General features: G+C 38.6%; 1 protein-coding gene across 1 annotated transcript in view; it reads right to left on the minus strand.

Annotated features, from left to right (window-relative positions):
* The window catches only part of LOC136257778 (uncharacterized), a 91355-nt gene that overhangs the window by 33864 nt on the left and 30420 nt on the right, over positions 1 to 27071 (minus strand). The window lies entirely within an intron of this gene.

The raw sequence follows: 27071 nt of genomic DNA on the forward strand, positions 1-27071 counted from the left end.
TTGCCTTGAAATTTGGGCAGTGGTGAGCACCACTATAGTTGAATACATGGTGAAATTTTCAGGTTAATATGTTACTTGAACACTGCGTTATGGTCTCCAACGTTTACAGAATTGGATGTGTGTGGAAGACCCCTTTTCGCAAATCCGGTCACATATATTGATTACAGAAATCTCCATGGTGGTTTCTTTGTAACTGAACACTCTACAAGGTGACTTCTTCTAATTGCTCTCTCTACAGGGTGAATAGTTTGTAGCTGAACGATCTACAAGGTAACTTCTTCTAGCTGATCTCTCTACAGGGTGATGTGTTTGTAGCTGAATTCTGTATAGGTGATTTGTTTGCAGCTGAGCTCTTCACAGAATGGTTTCTTTGTAGCTAAACTCTCTAAAAGGTAACTTCTTCTAACTGATCTTTCTACAGGGCAATTTGTTTCTGGCAGAATTTTCTACAGGGTGATTTCTTTACAGCTGAACTCTCTACATGGTGGTTTCTTTGTAGCTGAACTCTCTACAAGGTAATTTCTTCTAGCTGATCTCTCTACAGGGAGATTTGTTTGTAGCTGAACTATCTACAAGGTAACTTCTTATAGCTGATCTCTCTACAGGGTGATTTGTTCGTAGCTGAATTCTGTTCAGGTGATTTGTTTGCAGCTGAGCTCTTTACAAAATGGTTTCTTTGTAGCTGAACTTTCTCCAAGGTAACTTCTTCTAACTGAACTCTCTACAGGGTGATTTGTTTGTAGCTGAAATCCCTACAAGGTAACTTCTTCTAGCTGATCTTTCTACAGGGCGATTTGTTTGTAGCTGAGTTCTCTACAGGGTGATTTGTTTACAGGTGAACTACCTACATGGTAGTTTCTTTGTAGCTGAACTCTCTACAATGTGACTTCTTCTAGCTGAACTCTCTACAAGGTGACTTGTATCTAGCTGATCTCTCTACAGGGTGACTTGTTTCTAGCTGAACTCTCTACAGGTGATTTGTTTGCAGCTGAACTCTCTACATGGTTTATTTCTTTGTAACTGAACTCCCTGCAAGGTGACTTCTTCTAGCTGATCTCTCTACAGGGAGATTTGCTTGTAGCTTAACTCTCTACAGGTGATTTGTTTGCAGCTGAACTCTCTACATGATGGTTTCTTTGTAGCTGAATTCTCTACAAGGTAATTTCTTCTAGCTGATCTCTCTACACGCCGATTTGTTTGTAGCTGAACTCTCTACATGATGGTTTCTTTGTAGCTGAACTCTCTACAAGGTGATTTCTTTTATAGCTGATCTTTCTACAGGGTGATTTGTTTGTAGTTGAACTCTCTACATCATAGGCGGATCTAGGAGGCATTGTCAGGGGGGGCCAAGGGGGGGCAAAAAGTTTTAGTGTACAAAAGTGTTTATTCCACTAAGAGGAATTCTAGTACACAAGTTATATTCAGTTACATAACTTCATTCAATATAGTTGGATGAATGATAGACATACGGTTGTAAGACTGTAGTTGGCGAAAAAATTTTAAAATTAGACCTCCTAGGTTTGAATCTGGGAGCATTTTTGATAGCATTTAGCTAACAAAGTGTATGCTTACAATGCATAATATAAAGATTAGTTAGCCTAATTGAGATAAAACCTATTTGATGGTAAAGTGTGCTAAATAGAAATAAGGTGTAGCTATAGCTAGTATTGTTGTAATGACATTACAATTGTGACTGTTCTATTAGAGTAGTGACTGCTCTATTAGAGTATCTCGATCTTGGCACAAAAATTCAAACTTATATGTCTCACCTTCTTTACAATGTACAGTATAACTGTAAAGTACATTTACAATTGTTGTCTTCTATTTGCCCATTTGCTTTCTATACTTCTGAATACAGTATGAATACATGATTCCAGTTTCTGGTATCAACTGTGAGCCCAAGGGGGGCAAGAGAAAGGCCAGGGGGGGCACAGCACCCCTTGGCCCCCCCTCAGATCCGCCTATGCTCTACATGATAGTTTCTTTGTAGCTGAACTCTCTACAAGGTGATTTCTTCTATAGCTGATCTTTCTACAGGGTGATTTGTTTGTACCTGAACTACCTACATGATTTTTTCTTTGTAGCTGAACTCTCTACAAGGCAACTTCTTCTAGCTGATCTCTCTACAGGACAATTTGTTTGTACCTGAACTCTCACATGATTGTTTCTTTGAAGCTGAACTCTCTACAAGGTGATTTCTTCTAGCTGATCTTTCTACAGGGTGATTTGTTTGTAGCAGAACTCTCTACAAGGAAACTTCTTCTAGCTGATCTCTCTACAGGGAGATTTGTTTGTAGTTGAACTCTCCACACGTGATTTGTTTGCGGCTGAATTCTCTACATGATGGTTTCTTTGTAGCTGAACTCTCTACAAGGTAACTTCTTCTAGCTGATCTCTTTACAGGGTGAATTGTTTGTAGCTGAACGATCTACAAGGTAACTTCTTCTAACTGATCTCTCTACAGGGTGATTTGTTTGTAGCTGAACTCTCTACAAGGAAACCTCTTTTAACTGAGCTCTGTACAGGGTGAATTGTTTGTAGCTGAACTATCTACAAGGTAACTTCTTCTAGCTGATCTCTCTACAGGATGATTTGTTTGTAGCTGAACTATCTACAAGGTAAATTCTTCTAGCTGATCTCCCTACAGGGTGATTTGTTTGTAGCTGAATTCTGTATAGGTGATTTGTTTGCAGCTGAGCTCTTTACAGAATGGTTTCTTTGTAGCTGAACTCTCTACAAGGTAACTTCTTCTAGCTGATGTATCTACAGGGTCACTAGTTTGTAGCTGAATTCTCTACATGGTGGTTTCTTTGAACTATCTACAAGGTGACATCTTCTAGCTGATCTTTCAACAGGATGATTTGTTTGTAACTGAACTCTCTACAAGAAAACTTCTTCTAACTGATGTCTGAACAGGGTGAATTGTTTGTAGCTGAACTCTCTACAGGGTGATTTGTTTGTAGCTGATCTCTAGAGATACTGGTTACTTATTTCTAACTGATCTCTTGAATTCTGTTCAGGGTGACTGCTCTATTAGGATGACTGCTCTATTAGAGTATCTCGATCTCGCACTTGCTACACCAAGTTGGATTTCGTATTATAACTCCGTGGCTTTATGTCTGATTCTTCTACACCATTGAAGAGCCTTTCTAAGATGATAACTCCATCTGTACAGCGATTTTCAAAGCATTACCCCAAGCGGTTTATCTGGTAGGCGTGGCAAGCAGTCGTTTTTTATTAGCTAATCTCGATTGCGTAATTGTTACACACTGTTGATTTTTTCGCTGTATCTTCCTGGCTTTTAGCTCGATTTCTTTCAAACCACAAAAGGTTTGAGGTTCAATAGTTAACCTATTCACCCACCGATTTTCAGCTTCTTCCCATACGCGGTTTACCCTGTAGGCGTGACAACATATTGGTGTTATTCTTCGTGCATAATCGCTCATAACTCTTTGCCTGTTTATGGTATTCCAGCCAAAGTTGGTACCGAGATGCGCCTTTATACCCCCCTTCTGTGTGCCAAATTTCAAGGCAATCGGATAACGCGTTCGCGTTTTATAGCAGTTTTTGTAAGTGTGCGAAAAGAGGAAGAAAAATAAGAAGAAAAAAAAAACGAAGAAACTAAGCCAATTTTTGAATTCGAATATCTCAGGAATGCCTGAAGCGATTTCGCTTAAATTTGGAATGTGGAGTACTGCAGTTGGAGGGAATGTACACAGTAAAATTCGTCTTGTTTCATCAAGGTAGCACAGAGCTACGGAGGTTCGAAAATTGCGTTTTCTTTCTTCCTGTCAATATACTCACGGGGTTGCGCGCAGGCTTCTTGGGCCGCACGACACACTACCGTGTGTCTTGATCACCACAAAAGTAATAATATTACGTAACGCGTTACATAAGTAGCGTGTTACTCCCAACACTGCCTATTTGTAGCTAAACTATCTACAGGTGACTTGTTTGTAGCTAAATTCTCTACCAAATGACTAGCTTATATATAGCTCAAGGGTGACCTGTTTGTAGCTGGACCCTCTACGGGTGAATTGTTTGTAACTGAATTCTCTGATGGGTGACTAGCTTGTTGCTGAACTTTGCAGGGTGAGTTGTTTGTAGCTGAACTCTCTACAGGGTGATTTGTCTCCACAGAGTGATTTGTTTGCAGGTGAACTCTCTAATGGGTGACCTGTTTGCAGCTGAACTCTCTACTGGGTGACCTGTTTGAACTCTACAGGTGACTTCTTTCTGACTGATCTCCCTACAGGGTGGCTTGTTTGTAGCTGAACTCTGTACAGTGTGAAGTTTTGTAGCTGAACTCACTACAGAGCTACTTGTTTGTAGCTGAACCCTCTACAGGGTGATGATTGTCTGTAGATGAACTCTCTACTGTGTGACTTGTTTGTAGTTGAACTCTCTATACTGGGGACCTGTTTGTAACTGAACCCTCTACAGGTTACTTGTTTCTAGCTGATCTCTCTATAGGGTGGCTTTTTGTAGCTGAACTCTCCACAGGGTGATTTGCTTGTAGCTGATCTCTCTACAGGGTAGCTTTTTGTAGCTGAATACTCCACAGGGTGATTTGTTTGTAGCTGAACTCTGTACTGGGTAACATTTTTGTACTGTAGCTGAGCTCTCTACTCTTTAGCTGAACTCCAGCTACTGGGTGACTTGTTGCATAGCTGAACTCTCTACACAGTGATTTGTTGCATAGCTGAACGCTTTAATAGAGTATCTTACTAACGATGCTGACTGCTCTAATAAGGTGACTGTACTATTAGAGTATCTCGATCGCTCACTTGCTATACGTAGTTGGATTTTAATTTGTTTCATAATTCAGTAGCTTTTACTCCGATTACTGCAAGGACTTTCTATGATAACTATTCCATCTACAGACTGGTTTTCAGCTCACTCTTCTTAAGGGTTTGCCTAGTAGGCCGGCATGAAAACTAATAGTTATTTTGTTCATGAAACTCGATTGTGTCACTAAATTGTGACACAGGTTGGGTTTTGTGTCATATATCTCCATGGTCTTTATCTGGATTCCTTTTAAATCACAAAAAGGCACTCCTGCGATGGTTACTTCATCTATACAGCGATATTCCTTCAAGGGGTTTACTTTGAGGGCATGACAAGGTAAACCCCTTGAAGGAGTATACCCTGTCATGCCCCTTCAAGGGGTCTAGTGTCACAGGGATGTTGAACTCACTTTGATGGACATCTTTAGAATGTAGACGAGAAATCTCATGGGTTATCATGCTTTTTAAAATTTTGCATAATGAAATTTCTATTCCCAGTCACCACCTTCCTATGCCAATAACTACATGTACAAAAGGGCACTCTCAAAGATTCAGACAGGTGTCAGCTCACTTAAACATTTATTCTCACTCATTTTTTCCTGCCACTATTAAAATATGGAACAGCCTCCCAGCTACTGCAATTGAAGCAAGCAATACAGATGACTTTAAGAAAAGGATTGTAGACTATTATTAGCCCAGCTATAACCTAAAATATTGTACGCTTTGTGCTTATGTATGTTTTCTTGTGTGTATCTGCTTCATACTCCCTAATGGAGGTCTGCACCGTATCAATAATAAATAAATAAGGGGTTTACCCTGTAGGAATGACAGAAGTTTGATCTTATTTTATGTGAATAATCGGTCATAACTACATGCATATCCATCGGATTCCTGCCAAACATGGTACTGAGATTTGCTTTAACTATATAACTCCTTGTTTGTTTTTGTAATTTTGTGTATGTAAATATTTTTGTAGTTTGTGTTGTGTAAATGTTGTATTATTTCTTTGGGGGTGTTCTTATAGGCCCTTTAGCCTTCTACTCTCCCCTGTGAATTTTCACAAATTAATAAAAATCAATCAAATCAATTCTTAATGAGCCCTTTAAGTGTGCCAAATTTCAGCTTAATTGGAGTACGCATTTGTATGATTTGCAAAGTGTGCAAAAAGAATAAGTCTCGGAAGAAGTAGAAAACAAAGAAGAAAAAAACAAAACTTTGGCCACTCGTATCTCAGAAATGGCTGAGGAGATTTTCTTCAAATTTCGTATGTATACTCCCTTACCTGGTCGGCACTTCTGTGGAAAATTTCATTACAATCGGATAAGAGATTAGAGAGCTATATCTTCGTGAAAGTTACGATTAGCCGAAAATTCTACCACAATCTGGTGGAATGATCTGCCTGATGAAGTTGTTCTTTTCTTCCTCAGAATACAAGTAATAGTTGTAACACACCCATGAGGTTTGTATCTGATTTGTAAACATGACACCTGAGGGCCGCAGGACCGAGGGTGGAGTGTTTGCAAATCAGATACAAACTGAATGGGTGTGTTCTAACTGATTTGTGGTATGGGGCGTGTGCAGATCAAAGGCACCCATTAGTAACACGGATGGAGCAAGAACGCAAGGCTAATATTGGCTACCGCTGAGCGCTGTGTACAAGGAACGATTTACTCACTAATTACTGTCTTGATGGTTAGTTAATTCATTGTAGCTAGTTTATTCATTGGTAGCGCATTTGTTATGCACGAGCGCGAGTTGCCATCATCGATGCCAATCACTCCTACCATTGCACAGCTTCCACACCATTTAGACGGGTGTAGCTGAAGTGTCTGATATTCATTGTTGAGTGGTGCAGTGCTATAATAGTCTTGGTTAGCTTAATTTATTGGCGAACGAGCGTGTGGTAGATTACCGGGCTCAGCCCAGCGGTTGCACTGCTTCCCATTCATTCAGATGAGTGCAGTGTTGTGTGTTTATTTGTTCCAGAACGATTTACCTCCTTGTCAGTCCTTGACATTATTAACCTTGCATTGTGACTTCCTGTGTTGGTCTGGTGTATGGTTTCATTTGAAGTCTTTGAACTAATTAGTGGCCAGACTGTGTGACCGAAAGGAGGTACTTAGCCATGCTACAATTATTTGTAAACCAGTTTACAACTGATTTGTAACACTGTTGGCAGCCTTTGATCTGCCCATGCACCATACTACAACTTAATGTTGTGTAATTTTGTTTGTGGTGTACATATTTGTGTTATGTACAAATAGTTCCTGTATCTGTGTGCTTGTGTTGTACTTATAGCTTCTGTACTTGTGTGTTTATTGTAGTTGTACGTTCGTTCTTTGTACGCTCTTGTATGGAAGAACAGCTATGCCGAATATTAGAGCTAAATAAAAATCAATCAATCAATGATTTTTCTCATAATCCAAATCACGATTTTCCTCATTGTTCTCAATAGTCCAATCGATGTTGTTAATGTGCTCAAATTTTGCCCAAAATCCTTTCAAGAATTTCCTAAAATTTTCACCTTTATGCTCTTTAGTATTCCCATTATGCCTACATTATGCTCCTAGGTTAACAACATCTCTTACAATTATTTTGGAACGTTTCAATTAGTGAATGTTCTATTAGAGTATTTCACCACAAAGTGACTGTTTTATGAGAGAGTATCAATCTAAGGTACTATGTACAATGCATCTGAGTGCTTTATTGCAGTTTGCAGTTTTCATTGACTGCTCTATTAGGGAGTGTCACCAGCATAATAGGCTAGAGTACTATGCCAGTAAAATGCTAGCATATTAGGCAGATATTTCAAACTATGGAGCTTAATTCCATGAAATAGATTAACATAGTTGACACAGGCCTACCTGCATCCTTCACAGTGCTAGCATATTATTACCAGTATACCTTGTTAGTTAATAGTTAATGCAACAAAACGAGAAAGACTCCAAAGGTTTAGTTGAACAACAAAGATTTGACATTATCATAATAGCTATGGTATGCAGGGTAGCACTGTATATTAAGTATGGATCATTAATGTTTGCACTTTCATACAAAAATAAATATTGACCAGAAACCAGCCTCAAAATACCTTCAATCAAGCCCAAAAGTGCTTTCAGTGCAATTCAAATGCTTCCAGTGAGTTGCTGCAAAAAATTCAATTTGACTTGGTAGAATTTTCTACTGACTGACATACTAACTTACTTACCAATGCTTTCAGGCAAGCATCATTTTGAGAACAGCTAAGGCTATGGGCTTGACTTTTTACTGTTAGACACTGCTTCAGTTTGACAGATGCTTTTTGGCATACCACAGTATATGCTATGAACTTACCTTTGCCCTCCTTTGTGTCCTATTTCTTGCAAGGTATTCATTTTTGGTAGCACATTATAGCTTTCCTGTTATCATGGAAATTGTTTGAGACACTTCTTGTACTGTTCTTTGTCTGTAACAGCGTTGAAACCGGGTCGGGTCATCCGGGTCAACCGTTTCCTCCGGGTCATCCGGGTCTGACCCTGTTTACAAATTATCCGGGTCTGACCCGGATTGGATCACGTGAGAAACGAAATTGTTCGTTTGACGACGTGGAAATTTATAGCATTTATAGCTATAAATGCTATTAATTATAGCTATAAATAGCTATCTAGAAATTTATAGCTATAGCATAGATCTTTCGTGAGCCACGCCCACTTATCGCGTTACAAACATACGCTCAGCCACGCCCATTTATTAGTAAGTGCAGTATGTAGCACGAAACTGAGGGTATCTATGGTGAGGGGTAGCTATTGTTAGTAGATAATGACCTTTTTTTTTTTTTTTTTTGGTCTTCAACCTACAGCTAGGCTGAAGTTGCGTCTGGATCCACCCCTGTTTACTCAACACGAATCGAACGCTCAAAAAGGTAGTCTCGCTCGCTCGAGACTAGCCGAAACATAGCTCTTATCGCATGCCTCGGCTATAATTAATCCGGGTCACATCCGGGTCAGTGGGTCATCCGGGTCAGCAGTAGTGACCCGGTTTCAACGTTGGTCTGTAATACAGTGTTATGGGTTGGAAATAACTGAAAACAAGTTATAATGACTACTTCACTTTTTAATAATAATTATTGATAGTTAGGGATGGAATGCGTCAGGTGTTTTACAATTATTACAGTACCGCCCAGAGGTAACGTTGCAATCACTCATCAGTGCTCAAATCCAGGCCACGACTCAACACGACACACAACTGGAATACATCATGTGCAAAGGCACATGGTTACTGGCCCAAAGGAACTTGCGTGTCATGGCTACACGTGGTGAGTTAGTTAGTACACACATGCCAAAGAAAGCACGGGTCGAAAATTGGCTGCACGAGTGTCAACTGCTTGTGAGTGTAACGTTACCTCTGGGCAGTACTGTAGGTTTTGTGAAATGCTTCCATTTGATGTGGGTTTACCAGGTCATAATTATGTTGCAAAAAGTAAGTACAACAAAAATTTAGGGACTTTAAGTTTGATTAGGAATCATTGAGGTAGTGCAACAAGAGGGTTGCCTACACCTAAAGATATACAGTGTACATCACTGAAGCGGGGATTAAGTGTACACTAATATCTGATAGGCACACTCAAAATTTTGCCCAAAATGCTTTCAGGAATTTCCCTAAATTTTCACCCATTATGCTCTTCAGTGTTTCCATTATGCCTGCATTATGCTACTAGGTTAGCAACTAAAACATTTTAATCTGTGAATGCTCTATTAGAGCATTTCACTACAAAGTTACTTTTCTGTTAGAGAGTATTGATTTAAAGAGCTACAGTGTTCCCTTGAATGCCCAACCCCCTTGGGACAAAGACATGTTCAGATAATCACAAAGTTCCGACAATCAAAGCCCATAAATATTTAAACAGTTGCCTGTTCAATTACTCTAATACAACATACATGCATCTTAGACAAAATACTTTAATAGAGCAGTCATTTCTACTGTTCAGATAACCAAGTATTCGGATAATAGAAATTCAGATAATCAAGGGAGCACTGTAAATACAATGTATTTGAGTGCTCTATTGCAGTTTGCAGTTCCACTGACTGCTCTATTAGTGGAGTATCAATCTATGTATTTTCATGGAATTAAACTCCATAGTTTGGAATATCTACTTAATATTCTAACATTATGCTGGCATAGCACTCCATCCTATTATGCTTTTATTATGCTGGCATATCTGATGCAAGCCTTTATTATTACTAGATGAATAAAAAATTGAAAATTTTTAGAGGGAGAATAGGGATCGCTGAAAAAAGCCATGAAACAAGAAGGGATCGCTGGGATGGTAATGTAAACAACAAATTCCTATTTTGACTCTCTGTCATAAATCTTTAGTTACATGCTCTGTCATTTTGAAATGAGTCAAAATAGGGATTTGTGGTTTACATTACCATCCCAGCAATCCCTTCTTGTTTCGTGGCTTTTTTCAGCGATGCCTATTCTACTTCTTATAATTTTCAATTTTTTATTCATCTAGTTTATATACTTTTTATTAATCATTATAGATTATGGATTTCTTGATAATGAAGACTGTGGTGAATAGTGTAATTTTGCATTCTGCATAGTAACGCCGTCAACGTTTCAGTACACACATGAAACTGATCAAATTGCAATGTGCATACAGACTGAGGGTCTCCTAATATGAGCTACAATTTACATTACTGGTGCCTTTACTAGCTGTCAAATTCAGTGCAAGGATTGTTGTTATACACTTAACTGCATCATTAGAGTATTTACTTGACTGCTCTATTAGAGTATCTAATCAAAAACAGCCAAGCTGTACGGCACCAAATTCACCTGAATTGTTGTTATTAAAATTTTTACCATTAACCTACCATCACAGCCATTACTTGGCCGCCACCTTAGATTTCACATCTTTCTTCACCATGGCCTTTTAGGGGCTGCACCTTTTTTACAGCTTGGCTGTTTTTGCTTAGATATCACTTCTTTTTGTATTTGTATGGCCGGCTTTGGAGCTTTTTAAACCTATCTTTTTTCTTTACCACAGGAAGAATAAAAAGACAAAGCAGATTTTTAATACTTCAACTGTTTATGACTTTATCAGTAATTATATAAATTATATACATATATTTATTACATGTCTATTATTCCCTACTGGATAACTTGTTCGCAGCTGATCTCTCTACTAAGGGACTTGAAATGTAGCCGAACTCTCTACAGGTGATTGCTTGTAGCTGAATTCTACACAGGATTCTCTCTATAGGGTGAATTGTTTCTAGCTGATCTCTTTACAGGGTGATTTGTTTGTAGCTGAACTCTCTACAGGGTGATTTGTTTCTGCCTATCTCTCTACAGTGTGATTTGTTTGTAGTTGAACTCTCTACAGGGTGATTTGCTTGTAGCTGTACTCTCTACAGGGTGATTTGTTTCTAGCTGAACTCTCTACAGAGTGGGTTCTTTGTAGCTGAACTCTCTACAAGGTGACTTGTTTCTAGTTGATCTCTCTATAGGGTGACCTGATCTCTCTGCAGGGTGACTTTTATCTTGCCGAACTCTCTACAGGGTGATTTGTTTGTATCAAAACTATCTACAGGATGATTTTTTTATACCTGAAATTTCTACAGGGTGATTTTTTTGTAGCTGAACTCTCTACAGGGTGATCTGATCTCTCTACAGGAGTTGATTTGTTTGTAACTGATATCTCTACAGGTAGATTTGTTTGTAAGTGAACTCTCTACAAGGTGATTTGTTTGTAGCTGATTTCTCTACAGGGTAATTTGTTTGTAGCTTAACTCTCTACAAGGTGATTTGTTTATAGCTGAACTCTCTACAGGGTAACTTCTTCTAGCTGATCTCTCTACAGGGTGATTTTTTTGTAGCTGAACTCTCTACACAGTGATTTGTTTCTAGCTGATCTCTCTACAGGGTGATTTTTTTGTAGCTGAACTCTCTACAGGGTGATTTGTTTCTAGCTGATCTCTCTACAGGGTGATTTGGTTGTAGCTGATCTCTCTACAGTGGGTGATTTGTTTGTAACTGAAGCCTCTACAGGTTGATTTGTTCGTAGCTGAAGTCTCTACAAGGTGTTTTGTTTGTAGCTGATCAGCCTGATCTCTCTACAGGGTGATTTTTTTTGTAGCTGAACTCTCTACACGGTGACTTGTTTCTAGCTGATCTCTCTACAAGGTGACTTCCTCTAGCTGATCTCTCTACAGGTTGATTTGTTTGTAGCTGAACTCTCTACATGGTGATTTGTTTGCAGCTGAACTCTCTACAGGGTGATTTGTTTGTAGCTGAACTCTCTACAGGATGGTTTCTTTGTCACTGAACTCTCTACAAGGTGACTTGTTTCAATCTGATCTCACTGTGGGGTAGCTTGTTTGTAGCTGAACTCTCTACAGGATGGTTTCTTTGTAGCTCAACTCTCTAAAGAGTGATTTTTTTGTAGCTGAACTCTATATAGGGTGATTTGTTTGTACCTGAACTTTCTACAGGGTAATTTGTTTATAGCTGAATGCTCTGTAGGGTGATTTGTTTGTAGTTGATCTCTCTACAGGGTTTCTATGCAGCTGAGATCTCTACAGGGTGACTTCTTCTAGCTGAGCTCTCTATTGTTTCTAGCTGATCTCTCTACAGACTAACTTGTTTGTATAGCTGAACTCTTTACAGGGTCGTTTTTGGTTGCTGAACTCTACACGGTGACTTGTTTGTTGCAAACTTCTTTACAGAGTGACTTGAATTCTCTTCAGAGTGACTTACTTGTAGCTGAACATTGTGTGAACTATAAAGTGATTGTCTGTAGCTGAACTCTCTACAGGGTTACTTGTTAGAAGCTGATCTCTGTAGGGTAACTTGTTTGTATAGATGAACTCTCTACAGGGTAGTTTCTATGTAGCTGAACTCTCTCCACAGTGACTTGTTTGTAACTGAATTCTCTAGAGAGTGTAGCCGAACTCTCTACAGGGTGCATGACTTCTTTATAGCTTCAGTGTGACTTGTAATGTTCTGAATCACTACAGCAATATATTTGTAGCTGAACTCTCTATAGTGACTTGCTTCTTGCTGAACTGTCTATAAGATTAACTGTTTGCAGCTGAACTCCCTACAGAATAACTTGCAATGTAATAGAATTCCATAATGGAGTAAATAAATTAGCTGAATGCTCTATTAGAGTATCTCGATCTCGCATTTGCTACACGGAGTTGGCTTTCGAATTATAACTCAGTGGTTTGTAATCCGATTATTCTGTACTACTGCAAGGACTTTCTATGAAGATTATTCCAGCTACACACCGATTTTCAGTTCATTGCTCTAAGCGGTTTGCCTAGTAGGCTTAAAAACTAATACTTTTTATTCATAAAAATCGATCGCATAATTGTGACACAGGTTGGGATTTGTGTCATATCCAGGGGCGTATCTAGACCAATTGTGATGTCCGGGCAAACCACTAACCTTGCAAGCAACTAAGTGAGCAACCTGTAGGATGTTCATACGTACTCATAAAAATTTGTTTTTAGTGCAAAGCATGGCTAGCTATTCTGTATAGCTGCTAACTCTATCTGTATGGTGCATGAACATAAGCATTTATACAGCCTATCTAGCTAAATCGCTACTGCATGATTGCTACCAAATCGATTGTGGGATGTATATGTAGTAGTAGTAATCACGTGCAGCACCACAACACACTTAAGAGATCTTGTGTGATAAGTCCTCCTCCAGTCCTCCATTGAAGATGTGACTCACTAAACATGACAATTCATCCACTGACTGGCTCTGCTTCAGTGAACTCAGGTCTACAAAAATGGCGGCCACAAAACTGGCAAAAATCCTGGTGATCTCCTACCACTGCGACTAATACAATTGTGTTTTAATAATAGCTCACATCACATATCACACTCCACTCCTAAATCGTACAACACTGACTCCACACCGAGGGGTCCGTCACGAGCTGGAATCCCGTACAACTCGTTTGGAATCCCTCGGAATCCCACACGGAATCAGGAATCTTGCCTTGGAATCTGGAATCTTTGGCTCGATAGAAGTCCGTTTATTTCAGGAGACTTCCGGATATTTTAATAGCGCGCGCCTACGTTCTGTATCTGGGCCTCGCTGGGCCCGTTCTGCCCGAGTTGTTCTTTGAACCTATAACTTTGAACGTTACTTCAAAGTGTTTGAGCTGACTTTTACGGATTCAAGAGAGATAGAACGTGGTCCGCAACGTGCGAGCGACGTGGTTGATTGCGTAGCTGTGTCTAACTCGAGATACCACACTGTTAAAAATGAAGTGCTATGGTGGGATGGGGTAAAACCGGGACAGGGACGGGGACGGGGACAATAGGGGTAAAACTGGGACGGGGACGGGGAAAATAAGGGTAAAACCGGGACAGGGACGGGGACGGGGACGGCCAACAGGAGTAAAACCGGGACGAGGACAGCCGAGGTATAGGGACCACTGTTAGAGTATGCGATTTTCTCTGAAGGGATTGAATCTTGGATTGGATATAAGTTATGTATGGCTAAGCAAAAATATCAAGTAGCTTTGAGGTAATTTAATCTTTAAACTGTCACTTAACGTTTATCAAATCACAAAGGAATGATCACTGTGGTGTGGCAACTCTACAGGATGATGGAATTGTTTTTAGTGACCCACAAGGCAAGGCAGATTTAATCAATGAGGCTTTTACCACGGTCTTCACAAGTGAGGACACATCAACGGTGCCTGTTCTAGATGGCACACCATACCCAGAAATGCCTCCCATAGACATCAGTACAGAGGGCATTATTCATCTTTTAGAGAATCTTGATACATCTAAAGCTCCTGGCCCTGATAAGGTTCCAACTAGACTTCTAAAGGAACTTGCTTTTGAGTTTGGACCCATCTTATCTGTGATTTACAAGGCATCATTGGAACAAGGTCAATTACCTCATGATTGGAAGAATGCAAATGTGGTTCCAATATATAAGAAAGATGATAGGTCTTGCCCATTGAATTATTGGCCGGTTTCCCTAACATACATATGCTGTAAAGTGTTCGAGCATATTATTAGTTCTAACATTTATAAACACCTGGAGGATAATAATATCTTATGCAATAATCAGAGTGGTTTTAGAAAGGGTCACTCTTGTGAAACCCAACTTCTATCAACTGTGGATGACTTTCTACAAAATTTGAATTCAGGCTTGCAAACTGATGTGCTGTTACTAGATTTTAAGAAAGCGTTCGATAAAGTTCCACATCAACGTCTGTGCCATAAGTTATTACATTATGGGATTCGTAACAATACCCTCAATTGGATTCAGAATTTTCTGACAAATAGAACTCAGCAAGTGATTATAAATGGATATAGCAGTAGCCCTAGTAATGTGATATCTGGAGTCCCTCAGGGGACGGTCTTAGGGCCATTATTATTCCTCTGCTATATCAACGATCTACCCTGTAATGTTAAATCATCTGTTAGGCTTTATGCTGATGACGTGTTGCTCTATCGAGCAATACATTCTGCTGCAGATCATGATATTTTACAACAAGACCTGCATTCACTAACACAATGGGCAAAAACATGGAAAATGACGTTTAATTTATCCAAATGTGAGCTACTGCGCATTACAAACAAACAAAACCCCTCAAGGTATTGTTATCATATGGATGGTGAGGAGGTGAGATCAGTGCCTAATGCAAAGTATTTGGGAGTTATTCTGGATGAGCATTTAACATTTAATGAACATATTAAGAAAATTGTTAATAAAGCAAACCAAGTTAGGGGTTTTTTACAAAGAAACATTAGTTCTTGCCCAACTAGGGTGAAAGAAGCCTGCTATATATCTATGGTGAGACCAGTTGTTGAATATTCTAGTGTTGTGTGGTCACCTTTTACAAATAAAAACATAAACTTAGTTGAGTCGGTGCAGCGTAGAGCCGCAAGATTTGTGACTGGTGATTATGGTTTATGTCTAGTGTCACAGGGATGTTAAACTCACTTGGATGGACATCTTTGGAGTGTAGGCGAGAAATTTCACGGGTTATCATGCTTTTTAAAATATTACATAATGAAACATCCATTTCCAGTTACCACCTTCCTATGCCAATAACCACATGTACAAGAGGGCACTCTTACAGATTCAGACAGGTATCAGCCCACTTAAACATTTATTTGCACTCTTTTTTCCCTGCCACTATCAAAATTTGGAACAGCCTCCCAGCTACTGCAATTGAAGCAACCAATGTAGATGACTTTCAGAAAAGGATTGTAGACTATTTATGTATTAACCCAGCTATATAGTCTAAAATGTTGTACATTTTGTTTTCTTGCATGTATCTGTGCTTTATACTCCCTAATGGAGGTCTGCACAGTATTAATAATAAATAAATAAATAAAGGTTTGAGAGATTTTGACGTCCTTATAAGCTAGTGCATGGCTTAGCTAAGAAAAAATCAAGTAGCTTTCTCGAGTAACCTTTGAACTACCATATAAGGTTAGAGAGATTTTGACATCCTCAGCTAGCTATATAAACCCAGACCTCACACTAAGACACTCTTCAGTGGTTTTTCAAATGGATTGTGACTGAGTGGAAGATCAAATCATTTCGTGCCCAGATTGTAATTATTGTCTTTGTGCATACAAGATCCCCCGGGAAGCCTGCACAGTATTAAAAATTACTTTCTAGCGATTTGAATGTATCTCTGGACTATAACCAAGTACAAGTTGTAGATCACTTGGAGAATTCTGACACAACGTATAAGGAGTACATCAACACTTTGGATGCTAATTCTCCCATCCAACCTATAAAGGAGGGACAGTGTTCCTTTATGATCTAGGTCTATAGATGAAGCACAGTGGGAAGTCAAGAAAAAGAAGCTAAGGCAAGTGGAATTATTTAGCTCAAGCTGCTGTGCAAGCTGAAAATTAGTTTACTCATATGCTAGGTAAGAATTCATAATATAGTAGTGGAGGAGAGCGTCTAACTGAAATACTTCCATGGAACACACTGTGTTAAGTTACACCTGAGTCTGATCAAAGAATAAAGACTTGCCCTTAGCAGCACCAATTAATGCTAATCAAACGTTCTCTATCACCAGTGGAGGTAGTTTTCTGTTTATATCCACAGCAGGGGCGTAGCCAGGATTTTTTGAAGGGGGGTTCCAGCACCAGCATTGAGTTACTAGAAGCAGGGGTCTGGGGGCACAGCCCCCAGCCGCTGAGAGACTTTCAATATTTTAATAAATCAAAACTCAGCAAATTGCTATATATTATGCAAAAAGTACACTAATTATGATGCATTAAGTGCCCCTGGATGAAGGTAGTACTAGATAAAGTCACCTAGTGGAAACAGACAGCATAACACGTAGAGACACATATAGACACATATAGTAATCTGTAAGTGATGGTTATATCTCACTGTGGTATAGGAGCCATGAATCCACTGATACAAATGACAATCAAAACAATATAACTATACAAATATGCATAGCATGAATTCATTTTGCATAACACAAGTGATAAATTACTTGAGCTCTATATCTTTAAACACTGCACACCAAAGCTATAGCAGTATAAGGTCATGCTAAGTTTTGCATTTAATGTTGGAATGTCTGAAAAACTTCATATGGACATGGATATTTACAGGCATGTTCTATTAGAGTATACCTGACTGCTCTATTAGAGTATATACCTGACTGCTCTATTAGAGTATATCGATCTTTTTAACAAGTTTTGAAGAGGGCTCGTGTTATCTCTGTAAATCCTTCCCTGAGAGATGAATGTAAGTTTTATCAATTGTGGTGCTGTGCCATTACACTATATTGCTCACTCATTTTGTCCTGCCATACTAAATGGTGTGTTAGGATCCTGCTTGCGAAACTGCACAGGTATTTTCATGCAGGATAATATAGCTATACTTAGTAATATATAAGGTCATAGGCGGATCTGAGGGTGGTGCAAGGGGTGCTGTGCCCCCCTGGCCCCCCTTGGACCTACGGCACTATATTGATACCAGAAACTGGAATCATGCATTCATACTGTTCAAAAGTATAGAAAACTAATGGATAAATAGAAGACAACAGTTATAAGTACACTTTACAGTTATACTGTACATTGTAAAGAAAGTGAGACAAATAAGTTTGATTTTGTGCTAAGATCGAGATACTCTAATAGAGCAGTCACTACTCTAATAGAACAGTCACAATTCTAATGTCATTATAACAATACTATAGCTGTACCTTATTTTAGATTTAGTACACTTTACCATCAAACAGGTTTTATCTCAAATAGACTAACTAATCTTTATATGCATTGCAAGCATACACTTTGTTAGCTAAATGTTATCAAAAATGCTCCCAAATTCAAACCTATAGGAGGTCTAATTTTTAAAAATTTTCTCTAACTACAGTCTTACAACTGTATGTCTATCACTCATCCAGCCATACTGAATAAAGTTATGCTACTAAATATAACTTGTGTACTAGAATTCCTCTTAGTGGAATAAACACTGTTGTACACTAAAACTCCTTGCCCCTCCTTGGCCGCCTCCTAGATCCGCCTATGTATAAGATTGGCTATTTAAGACACTAAAATCATGAATTAAAAAATGAAGCTCAGTACCTACAGTATAATAAAACAAATGCTAAGAAAAATCATAGACATAACAATGTGTGGCATGCAAAACATAGAGTTATTGTCTACGAAAGGTAACTGATTAGCATGTGAACCAGTTGAAATTTTTAACTTTGTGGTCATGTTAGAGGAATATTTTACAAATGACTGTTGTTTTGTTGACTTCATACCATCATAATATTAGGGACGTCCATGCCACAATATCTTGATAGAATAATGATGAGTAACAATGACAATTAAGTTATTGATTTCTTTGAGGCCGGTTGATTCTATGCTGATCAGAATTACCCATGGACTTTTATTGGTAAACAGGCATGACAAAACTTTTGATTTACCTTTGCATTCATAAAACTGATTTCTTATACTGTTTGCTGTACAGGAAGTAGCAGCAATTCAATCAGCAATGATATATTTTGCCTTTCAAGGTGGCGTGCTGGGAAATTCAGTTCCACAATAAGCCATGACATGGCCTGGGATGGGAAATATGATCCATCAATCCAAGGAGTCAAGTGAAAACAATGAAGTTTAACTTCATCCATCTCAGACTGATAAAGATCCTCTGAGGAGGAAGAAAGATCAAACATTTTATCATTGGCTTCTTTCAAAGAAAGGAAATTGTATGCAGCATTTTTGTAGCAGCTTCATTGTCCAATTCAATATTGGCCAGGTCTAGGTGTTCATCCATACAAGCTACAATTAGCAGCACTGCTGTAATGATATCTGCATAATCAGTGTTAAAGCACTGGACTGATGTGTGATAAGCAAGAGCTAACTGAACTAATGTGTGGACAGAAATTCCAGCATGATAATAAAGCTCCATTCTGGCAGGCTCATTGTATGCTGAAAATACCTGTGGATATAAACAGAAAACTACCTCCACTGGTGATAGAGAACATTTGATTAGCATTAATTGGTGCTGATAAGGTCAAGTCTTTATTCTTTGATCAGACTCAGGTGTAACTTAACACAGTGTGTTCCATGGAAGTATTTCAGTTAGACACTCTCCTCCACTACTATATTATGAACTCTTGCCTAGCATATGAGTAAACTAATTTTCAGCTTGCACGGCGGCTTGAGCTAAATAATTCCACTTGCCTTAGCTTCTTTTTCTTGACTTCCCACTGTGCTTCATCTATAGACCTAGATCATAAAGGAACACTGTCCCTCCTTTATAGGTTGGATGAGAGAATTAGCATCCAAAGTGTTGATGTACTCCTTATACGTTGTGTCAGAATTCTCCAAGTGATCTACAGCTTGGTTATAGTACAGAGATACATTCAAATCGCTAGAAAGTAATTTTTAACACTGTGCAGGCTTCCCGGGGGGATCTTGTATGCACAAAGACAATAATTACAATCTGGGCACGAAATGATTTGATCTTCCACTTAGTCACAATCCATTTGAAAAACCACTGAAGAGTGTTTTAGTGTGAGGTCTGGGTTTATATAGCTAGCTGAGGATGTCAAAATCTCTCTAACCTTATATGGTAGTTCAAAGGTTACTCGAGAAAGCTACTTGATTTTTCTTAGTTAAGCCATGCACTAGCTTATAAGGACGTCAAAATCTCTCAAACCTTAAGTGACAGTTTAAAGATTAAATTACCTCAAAGCTACTTGATATTTTTGCTTAGCCATACATAACTTATATCCAATCCAAGATTCAATCCCTTCAGAGAAAATCGCTTACTCTAACAGTGGTCCCTATACCTCGGCTGCCTCGTCCCGGTTTTACTCCTGTTGGCCGCCCCGTCCCTGTCCCCTTCCTAGTTTTACCCTTATTTTCCCCGTCCCCGTCCCGGTTTTACCCCTATTGTCCCCGTCCCCGTCCCTGTCCCAGTCCCAGTTTTACCCCATCCCGCTATGGTAGCACTTCTAGGTGCTATTTTTTGACTGGAGCAGTCAAAATTTAGCACTTTTAGGTGCCACCATAGCATTTTTAGGTGCTATCATAGCACTTCATTTTTAACAGTGCAGTAGCCTAGTGAGCAGCGAGCAATAGTGTGATAGCTAACCCAGAGCCTCGCCCCTCGCCAGCTCAGTGGCCATGCAGTGATGGTATGCATTTTAAAAATTTATTTTTGATGGCTTTTTTACTTAGTTTTTGTTCGTAGTGATTCTGATTTTGCCTCGCCGGATGTTTCTTCACCAGAGTTGTTATCATTGATGAAAGAAAGGTTACCAGGATACGTACAGAAATGTTTTCTTGCATCAGGATTTGACACGGAAGAATCTATTGCTTACATGGATGCATGCAGATTCTGTTAAAACAATGGAAACATTTGTAGAGAAACAATTTTCACATGATCCTAGCATGCACAGCAAGTTCTTACCTACTAGTTCTGGGTCCTCGTTTGAATTTCCTCCAGGTCACAAAGTTTTGATCTTGAAGAATTATAATACCAAGCATTCACGTCTACATTTGTGATCACATCTACAGGAGATTCTAGAAACTTGCCAGATAAAAGAATTCCCCTCCGCACAGGGTCGCAAGCATAAGTCTAGGATTTTAAGCACTGAAGTAGTTGAAGTTCACTGCATATGTCAATGCCAGATGATGGTTGCAAGATGGTATGCTGCGATAGATGTAATAAATGGTTTCATGCTGCTTGTGTGGACTACTGTGATGATATAAAATTGTGGTACTGTGTTGAGTGCAGCAAATTTAAGGAGTGGAATCTATAGGTAGCTAACATTTATAGCTACATGTTTACATTATTGTATGACACATCATGTATTTGTAATTGTCGAGGTAACTAATTGTCATTGTGCTTATATTATAATTATTGAATTTTAATAATCTGTTTTGAATTGAGTTGATTGTATACAAAGTTTGTAAACATTAGATCTATATAGTTACTTGCTTGTTACAAGATAAAAAGCAGCTTTCTGGATCATCCTTACGCTCAGAAAACCTTTTATCTCGCCTTCTAGAGTATTATTGAGCTTTTCACAGCTAGTTCCGTAGCTAGCTGTAACTGGATATCTGGAATCCGGAATTTTGCTTGGAATCTGGAATCTTGGGTTGGAATCCGGAATCTTGCCTGGAATTTCGTGGGATTCGGAATCTCGTACAGGATTCTAGGGTCGTGATGGACCCCTCGCTCCACACTGTTCCCCTTGTGTCACGTTGCATCTAAATAAATTCGGGCGCTATTAGAGGACTCTGTTTAGAGCATTATCACAGACCTCGCACCATCAAACAATAATCAGACAATATCCAACTAACAGCCAACTGTGAACACTCACACGTCACGTGGAGAACACATGGCACCATTTTTTGATTTTAACTGAACGCGCAGAGCTAATTTGTTTCATATCGCGGCGCACCCCTTTTTAAAGAGAGGGTGCAAGTGTCGATGGCAGGCAGAATCTGAGGCAGAAGCTGCTGGCAAATTAATGGTAATTGGGAGTGGGGAGGATTTATGTGTTGAACGCGATATTTTGAGTGGCTGCGTGACCCAACCATTTTCTGATGCCCGGGCAAAGTGAGTGATTCCCGGGCAAATGCCCGGGTGTAGCTACACCACTGGTCATATCTCCATGGTCTTTATCTCGATTCCTTTCAAACCACCAAAAGGCACTCCTACGATGGTTACTCCATCTACATAGCAATTTTCAACTCATTCCTTGAGGCGGTTTACCCTGTAGGCGTGACAACAAATCTATCTTGTTTTACGCGAATAATCGGTCAAACATCCTGAACCATTCATCGGATTCGCACCAAATTTGATACTAGGATTCGCCTTTGGACTCCCTTTCTGTGTACCAAATTTCAAGGTGATCGGAGTATGCGTTTGCGTTTTACAGCAATTTTGTTTGTTTTTGTTTTTGTTCATATATAAAGAAAATAAGATTAGAACATACAAATAAACAGTTAAACAATTAAATCAAAAACTGAATCTCTGATTGCACCAAGGCCACAGGAACACTTTTGATGTAATGACCTTGTGAAGATCGCGCTCCTCTAATACACTGGATTGCTGAACGCAGCAAACAAAATGACAATCTACATCTAATCCATCCTAGTACTGTGGCATAAGGGTAATTCCATTTGTCAGACAATAAACTCGCCAATCGCTTGTAAAATACACTGGCTTCATGGCCCATTACTCCGGAAGCAGAGAACACTAGAGGGGTAAAAGAACTGTGTTCCACTTCACGGATTTGCAACTCATAAGTTCTCTTCTTTGTTATTTAGTGTTTCCTGTAAAATGACTGAAGGGTGGTTCCACTGTTGGATGGTGCAAGTGGGTTAAAAACTCTGACGTCCGTATAACATTTTTCATAACGACCACCCCAAAATCCATTCATGGCAATGTCCAAGCGTGCACCATCCTGAGTGTTGGCAGTCTTCTGTTGAAACCTTTCATCACTTAGAGGCTGCAGATGAGGCTCAACCTCCACATCATGGCACACTTCAGATAATAATTCAGCTGTGATATCCCTCACTTCGTTGTGGCGTATTGAAGGGAATCCACCCTTTGGACAAGATTGGGCATGATCAACAGAAAAGTTGATACCACACGCACAGTGGGAAGGTGTACGAGAGGGCATCCAGCAAGTGTGTGAAAACACGAAGAAAGAAAAAAAACAAAGAATAAAAATGAAACTTTGGCAGCTCGTATCTCGGAAATGGCTGGAGCGAATTCCTTCAAATTTGGAATGTAGATTTCCCAGGCTGGCGGACAACTCTGTAGCAAATTTGGTTCCAATCAGATAAGGAATCACCGAGATACAAAGGTGTGAAAATGACATTTTCTTTCTTTCTGTCAATATACCCATGGTGTGGTGCGCCGGCTTCTTGGGTATTGCTGCTAGCAATACACCAGTCTATTTATTATTATTATTAGTACTTTACGATGACATTTTGTTACATAAATTGTGTCTGGTAGATGTATTCATGTAGGAATGCTTAAATGGTTGTTTTTCACTGCCTATACTTAATCGAAGATTTGTTGTATTAGTAGACCTATGTGCCATAGCCTACGGGTGATACCATTCCGGCAATACTGCTTAATATAAATGTGCTTTACACACTATATGAAATTGTATTGGAGTGATTATGGTGGCTAAGATCACCAAAATAAGTTCTTAATATGTGCATAAAATGATATAATAGTGATTTGGTGATTTGGCTGTGTGCTGAAGATACAAGGGTCAAAGCGCAATATTTAATATAGATGAGATTCATGGCATACCTAATAGTTGATATGAAATCAAAAGCATTGAATAAAAGCATTTTTATTGTTGTAATTTACATTGGTGCCTAACTAGGGATTCAATATGTACCAAAGCAGTATACAAATTAGCAATCATTACAGTGTTATAGTGAGCAAACATGGTTTGTAATTGCAGTCAATGTGTACACTTGTTCATTTCACTACAGTAAAAATTTCTTGCACATAATTATGTTGTTGTATACTCAAGTTATAGCCAATTACTGTAGCGGTGCCATATTTTCAATGGGCAAGTCCGTACAGAAAATTCTTTACACTGTCAGACATTTTGAGTCATAAAATGATAACGAAAAAAGATATTAAGAAAATTTCTTCACATCTTGCTTAGTGGAATGTTCCTTTACAAATCTGGAATCTAAAATATTCAAGGTATGCAATTATTAAAAATGGTCTGAAATCGCTACTATAGCCACAAGCAGCACACACCAAAAAACCTAACTCTGAGTGCAATCTTGTATGGCTTCTCATTGATTAATGGCATTTTGGCAAGAAGAAACAACCCAGTTTGGGCTGTTTCCATCCGAAAACAAAATCAAAAATAGGTCATGGACATGCACAATGATCCATTCAGAAAGTCTTGCTACTTTTTATCCTAGGATTCTCCTTGTAAACTTCGCAATGCCTGTGAAAGAATAATATTATGAATAATATGAACAAAATGGCAAATTTCAGTATTGTCTGAAATGCACTTACTGTTTCCTTTTCACTTGATACTTACTAGTGGGCTTATACTCATTGCAAAGAACCACTGGAGGGTTGTTTTGAGTTGAAGGATGCTTTTCAAGGTGGTTTTTAGGTGTGCGTTCTATTAGGATTTTTGCAAAAAACATGGGCGATCCCTATTATGAACCCACTATCGTGGTTCATGACACTATCGTGGTTCATGATATGCAGGTGTAGGTGACCTTCTTTGTTTTATTGCTATGGTCCCTAATCAAACTTCAAAGTCTACATTTTTCCTTGTACTTAAAATTTTAAGCTTATTAAGGACCATAGAAATAAAAGTAATGAAACAAGGGAGGTTGCCTATACCTGAAGATATACTAGTGGACATATTTTAATCCCTAATTCAGATTAAATGTCTATTAGTATATCTGCAAGTTTAAGCAACCTTTCTTGTTTCAATACCTTTTTATTGCTATATGATCTCTAATTGAATTTCGAATTCCTAACTTTTACTAAACATACATGTAGTTTTATTTCAGTGATCATTATACAGTACTGTATCACTCTTTATGATTGCCTTGTTGAATCATCAATGAGGATTCCTATTATAGTAACTTGTCAAACCATTTCTGAGCCAACCTTGATAGGGTACAGTATCATACAGTATGATAGTAACTGTATAGTAGGGACCACAAAGGAGTAGGCATGGCCCACAGAATAATATCACCCAAAAACAGCCTCGATTTTCTCTGATAACAATGAGACAGTATTGGATAGGTAAAATTAAGCCCAAAAAAGCTTTCAGATTGACCTGAAATGCTTTCAACAAGTTTCTACGGAATTTTAAAAATAATTTATTTAACGGAATTTTCTACTGACTGACTAAGTAACTGACTGACTGACTGATGCCTTCAGACAAGCTTAACTTGATAATGGCTAAGGCTACAGGCTTGATTTTTTTCACTGTATGACATCGCTTCGGCCCAACTGGTGCCTTTTGGCATACCGCAGTATGTATAATGCATTTTTCATGGACTTACCAGTGTCCTCCTTTGTGTCCCATTCATCTTTGCTGACAGCGAAAAGTGTCGATTTAGTGGTAGCACATGATGGCTTCCCTTCGTAATGGAAATCGTCCATATTTTTGTAGTGGCTATTTTGATTACAGAGGTGATTTTTGAACAGTTCTTGATTCGTACTGCTATGTAACAGGTTGAACATAGCAGACAAAGAAGCGTATAATTAATACTTCACTTTTTCCAGATGATAATTAATAATTATAACTAGGGCGTGCGGCACCATTTCTTTCAAGATAGGTGAAAACGAATGCATACATGATCACTATTTCCCAACCCTGGAAGATAATCAATGCGATTGATCATATTAGCTTCATTTGTAAACATGAGGTCAAGCAATCTGGGAATAGTACCTGGTCTAAAACGAGTTGGTTCTTGAATGTACTGGAATAAAAAAAAGATCTTGAATAGTGTCTACGAAGGATTCAACATAAGTATTCCTTGGGTTCACTGACATGTTAGACCAAACAATATCTGTCATATTAAAATCCCCACATATCAATAAATGAGTAAATCATTCAATTCTTCCAGTAAAGTACAAAGTAAGGATATGCTTGTCTGCATAGCCTCGGAAGGGCTACGATAAATGGATCGGCCACCAACAGTTTATCTTGTCCTTGCGGATTAATATTTATCCAAATTTCGGTGTGCATGGATTCTGTGTAACGGGTTGAACATAGCTGACAACGAAGCGTAATGGATACTTCAATTTTCAGATGATAATTAATATAGCTGGGATACGTGGTGCCATTCAGATGCGGTATGCATGGGTTACCAGTCATAATAATTATTTACAAGCTGAACTTTGCATTTCCATTATGGTATCTTGAGCACAGTAGGGACATCACACACTTCTTATTGTTTTACTGTGATTTAATATTGTGCACTATACTCCAACTTGTTTCAGTACTTTTTATCTATGTACTATGGTCCCTACTCTAGTTGAAAATCTGAATTTTTCTGTGTATTTGTGTAATGTTGTAATATATACATAGCAAGTATTGCCGCAAGTGCTTTATGGATGATAAAATACAAGGCACACAACCCAGTGCCAAGAGCTTTATAATTTACATAGCACAAAGAAAACAATGCCTTAAACTATTTATGGAACACACTAGTGGATTGAAACCCAGTACACAAAATCCGGCACCTTAGTTGTACACTTGCATGTGTTAACAACAGTCCAGGTGAGTGTTAATAGTCCAGGTGCATGTTATCGTGAATGTTGTATATTCATGTAGCATATATACAACAAGCCTGTTAATTGGTATAACCACAGTAATTTTCTGTGGACTAAGCTGCTGATTACTGACAACAAAATAATCACTTTTGCCAACTGTAATTTATTAAGCATTGTAGTTTTATGAAATACAGCTGGTGGGCAATAAAGTACAATTCACACTACAACTGTACTCTATGAAGTAAAGTTCCATAAACCTGTACGTATATGAGTTGTACTGTAAATCTACAGTAGCAAGTTGTGATGAACAGAGAACGTTTTATGTAAGCTGAATCAGTATTACAGGTAATACTTTACTAGTATCTTATCAGATCATGGTAATTAATCATTGAACTGTACTGTATTAACAATGCCAATATTTTATGACATATAATGTAACAAACAAATTCTAAATGCAACCATCTGCAGCGTGGGCACATGAATCCACAACCTCTCACACATACACACAATCAACCAGCTGGTCACTAGTCATTAAAT

The sequence above is a fragment of the Dysidea avara genome, chromosome 6 (genome assembly GCF_963678975.1).
Source record: "Dysidea avara chromosome 6, odDysAvar1.4, whole genome shotgun sequence".
In the NCBI taxonomy this organism is placed as follows: Eukaryota; Metazoa; Porifera; class Demospongiae; order Dictyoceratida; family Dysideidae; genus Dysidea; species Dysidea avara.